We start from the raw sequence: 6,611 nt of genomic DNA, 5'->3' as shown, positions 1-6,611 counted from the left end.
GAGAGCCCTTCAGTGCAAGGCTTATCAGCGGCTCCTTATCGCCACTAATCTGACAACACAGGTGCGATGGGATGCCCCAGCTGGGACGGATCTCTGGTAATCTGATCAGGAGCAACTCATTGTGTGCTGCTGGACACCAGTTTACTCGTTACCCATTGAACAAAGGAACAAACTAAGCCTACCTGAGAGGTGCTGCACCCGCAGGGGTGTGGTGGGGAGACCTGGGCTGTGTGAGGATGTGCAGCTCCCAACCATTGCACCGCACCCCTGACATGCTCCCGGGGACAGGCATTTCATACCCCATGTTCCTCATTTTAATAATACAGATGGCTCACTGTGAAGCATCTTCCAAAAAAAACCCCTGTGTGGCCCTCATCCTTGCTGCAGTGACAGAGCCAGAGCAGCAGCCTGTGCCTTCCCACTGCTCTGGGGAAAGGTCCCTGTCCCACCCGACGGGCAGGACTTGTCCCCTCATCTGGGTCAGAGAAGTTCATGGCTGAAAGGGTCAGTGTCTGGTTACAGCCAGGGTCACAAAGCAGAGAGGTGCCCTCCCCAGCTCAGCCCAAAATGCCATGCACAGAGGTGGGCATCAATGCATGATCAGCTCTGCTCCTCTGTGGACCAGGTCTCCCTCACCTTCTTCATTTCCAACTCCCTGCTTGTGCTCCCTGGGCCCCACCACCTGAGGGAAGAAGGCAGCATGCCAAAACATTGTCTTGAACACCAAACTGAAGCAGCAAAAGAACTACAAATAATTTGGGAAAGAACTGTGTTGTGCTCCAAATGAGGTTGATTGTTTATTCAGGAAATAGTATTTCAGGTAGAAAGCTGTAAGGAGCCCTTCAGTGCTGTACTCTTTTCCACAGTGATTTGAATGGAAAAATGGCTCAACTCTGACAAAACCAGGTGAATTCTACCTAAGCCTGTTTAAATGTAAAATATCACAGCATATAGAAAGATTTGTTTGGAAGGGTAGGGACACAGAAGCTCATGACAATGACAAAAATTTCTGTCACTGATGGATGACATGAGAGGTTTGAGCCAGGCTCCTGTGCTCTATGTACAGCTCCAGCCTGTCCCTCCTGTCAGCTGCTAAAGGTTTGCCATAAAACATTGCTTTTATCTGCCTGTCTTACAGAATCTTTTTTTGCTTTGGACATCATTTGACTCTGCCAGGGTCTGATCAAACCCTCATTCCCTGCTGCTTCTAGGAACTGGATCTGCCCTCTCTGCTAGTCAGTCAGCACAAGGGATGGCAAGAAGATTTTGGGCTGAGCAGATGTTTTCTTAGATCCCTGCATGGTTCCCTGTGGATGCACCATCCCAAAGGCATACAAAAATATCACTTCTCTTCCACATTTTGGCTAAAGATGAGAGAATGTGATGCCCTCTTGCTAGCTAAGGGTCAAGATACTGTCAGTGTAAATCCAGAGGCAGAGCAGAGGCTCTGTCATCATTCAGTGCAGTGAAATGTGCATTGCTCAAGTTCATGTTATGCTTTACGTAATTTTCCACTTTTATTTTCTTTGTAGTTTGGGGTGCAGCTTTGGCCATGTCCAATGCTGGGCTTTGCTCACTGGGTGATGCTGCAAAAGCCATGCTGAGCTTTCCATGATAAAAACATCCAGCCCTGGCCATGGCTGCTGAGAACCATCAGACCTGTGCAAGGAGCTGCAGGCCAAGGACATGTGCAGATCGTTTCTGAATTTAAGGTCTTCACACATACAATGACACCGTGCTATCACTTTATGCAAGTGATTCATATTTAGTTCTTCAAGAATGAGAAAAAACAGCTGAAGATTGCAAGTGGTGGCTGTGGCTTTGACAAATACTGCAGGCCAAATTCATTAGTAAGCTTTCAGAGAGAATTGTTTCATTTTCCCATCAAAAGTAAACAAAGGAATAGCATTTCTATCACCTAATTTCAGAATGTACCTGCTGGTTCTGGGGCTAATTATCATGTTCTTTCTATGATGGAAAATAGCCCTACAGCATCTTAACTGCAAAATTTGGTTTTCAGGAAAGAATGGTTTTCTGAGGACATAAAAATGTGTTTCATTCTTACTGAGTAATTGGTTTATATTTATATTTGAATATAAATAAATGAGAAGCAAGTATACCATCTATTTCATAGCATTTGAGGTACAATCATTTATACAGTGGGGCCATATTCATAATAGTTCTTTTATGTTATTAAAATTACTGATAAAACACTAGACATTCATTTGTTACACCACTTCCAAGTGCACGGGAGGATGAACAAATGTGTTTTCATTATAAGAGGTAATAATAATTAAGAGTGACAGAACCTTATCCTCAGGATCTGCCTCCCAGCAGCAGTTTGGCTGATAAAAAACCAGAAGTTAAGATAAGGCAGCAATTATTAAGACAAATCTTTTGAAGGGCTGTTTGAACTCCTGTGTCCAGCCGATAATCTGATTTTACAAGGTGCTCCAAGGCGGGGGAGGCTGCATGGGAAGCAGTACCCAGGTGCAGGCCTTTAGCCCCTTGCACCGGCATTTTTACCTCTAGCCATTTCCCTGGTCTCTTCTTCTTTTGTTTGTTACAGCTGTGGCACATAAATCAGTCTCCATTCTGTCTCACTGACACCAAAGAGAAGCAGAACACAAACAATGCACAACACCAAGCCCCAAATGTATTCATCTTTTTTTTTTCTCCCTTTTTTTTTTTTTTGTGATCCCTTTCACCTATTTTTGGGGGGAGATTCAAAAATGGCTATGGGCAACTCTAATTCTTCCTTCATGAATATTAGATATACACAGAGCATGAATATTTGAGTAGTTAATTCTGACTTAGGTGAATCCAATTGCTAATGGCAATCCATTTTTCCTCAGTGACATTCCACCAATAACCAGTGTGAGTGGGACAGGATGATGCAGTTTGGAGCTGGAAAGCAAAAGGGAATGAAAACAGGAGCAGAAATGCTTTATTGATCCAGTCCTTGGGTGGGACTTGGGGCTTGCCTCCTCCCTTACCTTGGGAAGAGTTTGAGCAGAGGGATCTGTGCTCAGCAGTTACATTGTGGATCTTTAAGAACAAAATAGGGGGAAAACTTTTAAACTGATTTTTATTATGTTACTGAGATAGCGCCTGTTGATGTGTTGTGCCCTTTGGGATGTCACCAGTGCCAGCAGCTCCCTGGGACACCGTGTCCTTGTGTCCTGGCTGCTGGGGCTGGGAATGCCTGTTATCCAGGCAGGGGAACACACCTTGCTGCACAAGGGCTACAGGGATGTGCTGAGGTGGCATGGCAGGGTGGAAATGGGGCTGTCCCATTTTAGTGATACTAGGTTATCTGCAGAACTGCATGCTTTGATTTTTTTATTAAAAAAATAGAAATTGTGATTTGATGTCCAAGGCATAGAAAAGAAATGGGGTGTTTCTGGACCTAGAACAGGTAATCAGATATGACCAGATCAGATCTCAGCTGAGGTTCCATGTCTATGTTTACATGACCCAAGAGACACCAGCAAGTATCTATCATTTTATATTAGTCTCAAATTTGCCATTACTAGGTGGATACTTTATAATCCACTGCTAATACTTACACACTTTGTCTGCTTTAGCATGAGGCTGCCCTTGCATGTGCTTTGCACAGCAAAGATCACACTGGGTGTCTGAAATCACCACGGAGCAGCTCCTCTGCCGGGCTGGGTTTGGGCTGTCTGGCCAGCCAGCCGCAGGAGCCAGGATGTGTCACAGGCTGTCACCATCCCTGCAGAACAGCTCTCAACATTCAGAGGCCAGAAACCAGCGCAAAAGGAGCCTCTGCCATCAGCCTTGCTGTCCCTGCACCAGCAGCCTGGGCTGCACAGCACTAGAGCCATCGAGGCAGTGCCCTCTGTCCCTGCCCTGGGCTCTCCAGGACACCGGTGCCAGCCCCGGGACACAGAGAACACACTCTCAGTCTGCAAAGGCAAAGAAAGAACTGCACTCTGAGAGAAAGTCCTGCTTAGTTTACAGGTTGCTTTTATTTACAAATATACTGAAGTGTAATCTCTCTCTTATTTTTCTTTTTCTGTTTTTGTTTATACTCTGTGTGTATGTGTGTGTGTGTGTACGTGCACATGCACGTGGGAAGGAACATGATGCATGAGAAACATGGATCTTAGCTGCCAGCAATGGCAGCAGGAAAAAAAATTGAAGTGAAATGAAAATTAAAAACACTAATAAATAATTTAATAATGACAAATAATTAAATTAAAAAAAATTCCAATCTACATACATTATGGTGGTTTGTTTCCGACACGGAGGGAAAGGAGAAGCGAATCTACAGTGAAAGGAGCTGGTTAAGTATGAGAGAGCACAGTCATATTTTTTACAAGTTAAACAAATTGTAACAGACAGCTACAAAATACTACATTTCGATAACATAAATACAGAATATATAAATATACAAGTAATACAGCCATACACAGCTAAAAAATAGGGTGTTCACCTAAAAACAGAGTTCCCAATGCAAAGTGTCTGGCAGCCCCTTCACAGCTGCTGCTGAACAGAACCAGAGTGCCCCGAGCCAAGGTGATGCAGCCAGCAGGAGGGAAAGAGCCATCAGCGCAGTCAGATCGGCCTCAGAGGCGCAGGGCCGTGTTGAAAGCCCACCAAAGCCAAAAGACTTCAGGCAAGCAAATGCCCAAGCACGTCCCTAAGCAAGGAGCACAGGTGCCTGAGGTCCTGGCCTTGTGGCTGCCCTGTGCCCCAGCCACAGGAGGGGCTCTGGAGGGACCCCTGTGCTAGGAGCAGCCACTGGTCACAGACTGGAGGGCTGGGCTGGGCACGGGGCTGTGTGAAGCACGATCCGAAGCACTGAGACTCTGGGGACTGTGGCTCCAGCTCCCACAGCCGTGCTGTGCTTCAGCTGCCTCTGTCCTTCCACTGCTGTGACCCAGCTCCAGCTGGTGAGAATCCTCCCCTTCCTCATGATTCTGCTGCTCGTTTCTAGTGACATTCAGAGAGAACCAGAGTTCTTATGACACGGTTCATAGAGGTGTTCTTGTAAAGCCCAGTTTGCAGCATCCCAGCAGCATCCCAGAGCTGGGTTCAGAGTACCTAGGGCAGTGGCTTGGGATATACCTCTGACCCTTAAGGAAACTGGAAGGAAGTCCTGAGCACAGGAGGAAGAGGGAAGTGGGTTCACCAGGAAGGTTTGCTGGCATGAAGGACCTTCCCCATGACATGATGCACAGCATGGTGGCTGAGCAATGACCCTTCAAAGGACCTGGTAATGATCATCAGAGGTCTGCAGGGTGGATTTGAAAAATCCACTCAGCGGCTACTGTGTGACTAACACGAGCCACATCTCAGGCATGGTTAGCTGCAACTGGGCCAAGTGATCTGGGTGTTTTTGATGACAGAGCTTAAAGAAGAAAAGGAGATCAAAATACCCAGGATGATGTTTCAATATAAGTGAGTGTAACCACCACCATTTATTTACACCAACATAATTGTCTTCAATATTGTTCCTATGAAATGTCTGTCCCCAGCCCCAGGGCTGTCCCTCAGGGACAGGGTCCCTGATAAGGAGGGTCTGGAGTCCCCTCACAGCCAAGGGAAGGTGCTGCTGCCCATCCCAGAGCCCAGCTGGGACCCAGCTCCAGCAGCTCGGGGACTGCTCAGGGGTGCTGGGAACCCCACAGACCTGCAGCTGCACAAGAAGGACCTCTGAGCTCATACCCAGCACATTGATTCTGATCTCACAATCATCTTTTTTGTACATTATTAAGCACACTGAAACCTAATCAATCATCTTTTACTTAATTGCATCTTGTCACCACTTTAGCTGCACACTTATTCCTTGATTAGCCAAAACAATATGATGGAAACACCGTGAAGAGCTCACTTGATGCATTTCTGTTAGAGAGGGGTTAATTTCCTAGGGAAAATGATCACTGTAAGGTGCATGTAATAAACTGCTGTCATGACCTCTAGCCTTTGAGCTCCCATATGTGCAATCATTGTTTGTGGTTTCCGTGGAAGTGCCAGATGCTAAGAATTTTTGGCAAGAGTTTATCAATTTGACTCAATGTAAGATATTACTGTGATATGGCCCATTAAACATTTTACTTTCACCTGATCAGGGACATTCCCTTGACAACAGAAGAGTAAAGCAGAAATCAAAGAGGTCAGAGGTTGCTGTATAATCTTTTACTGCAAGGTCCCAGGTTAAAACCACAATGATCACACTCCAGTAGGATAATTTATTCCACAAAAAGAAGTGACATTTATTTTCCTTTAATGAACTTTGGCCTTTGCCAGCTATTGCAGGCCCACTGGAAATCCTTGCCTATGCATTCCTTCCCTGGACCAGCAGTGGCCCACCATGGCATGGAAAATGTTACACGTGCCAAGGGCCTGAATGTGTGCGTGTATGTGGCTCCAAAGGTGGCAGAACATGGGGCAACAAACAGCTAAGGCATCATCATACGACACACCAAGGGAGAGGAGATACTATGTACAAGCATGGAAAAAAAAGGTGGCAAACAGTCATCCAAAAAATCAGCAAAGAATTATAGTTCAACTATAAAATGGGATGTCTGATTTTTTCCTTGGAGATGGATTGTTTTTCAACATCCATCCCAGATGCAGAGGTA

Source organism: Passer domesticus, chromosome 18 (assembly GCF_036417665.1).
Source record: "Passer domesticus isolate bPasDom1 chromosome 18, bPasDom1.hap1, whole genome shotgun sequence".
Lineage (NCBI taxonomy): Eukaryota > Metazoa > Chordata > Aves > Passeriformes > Passeridae > Passer > Passer domesticus.
This window is presented reverse-complemented; position numbering follows the sequence as displayed.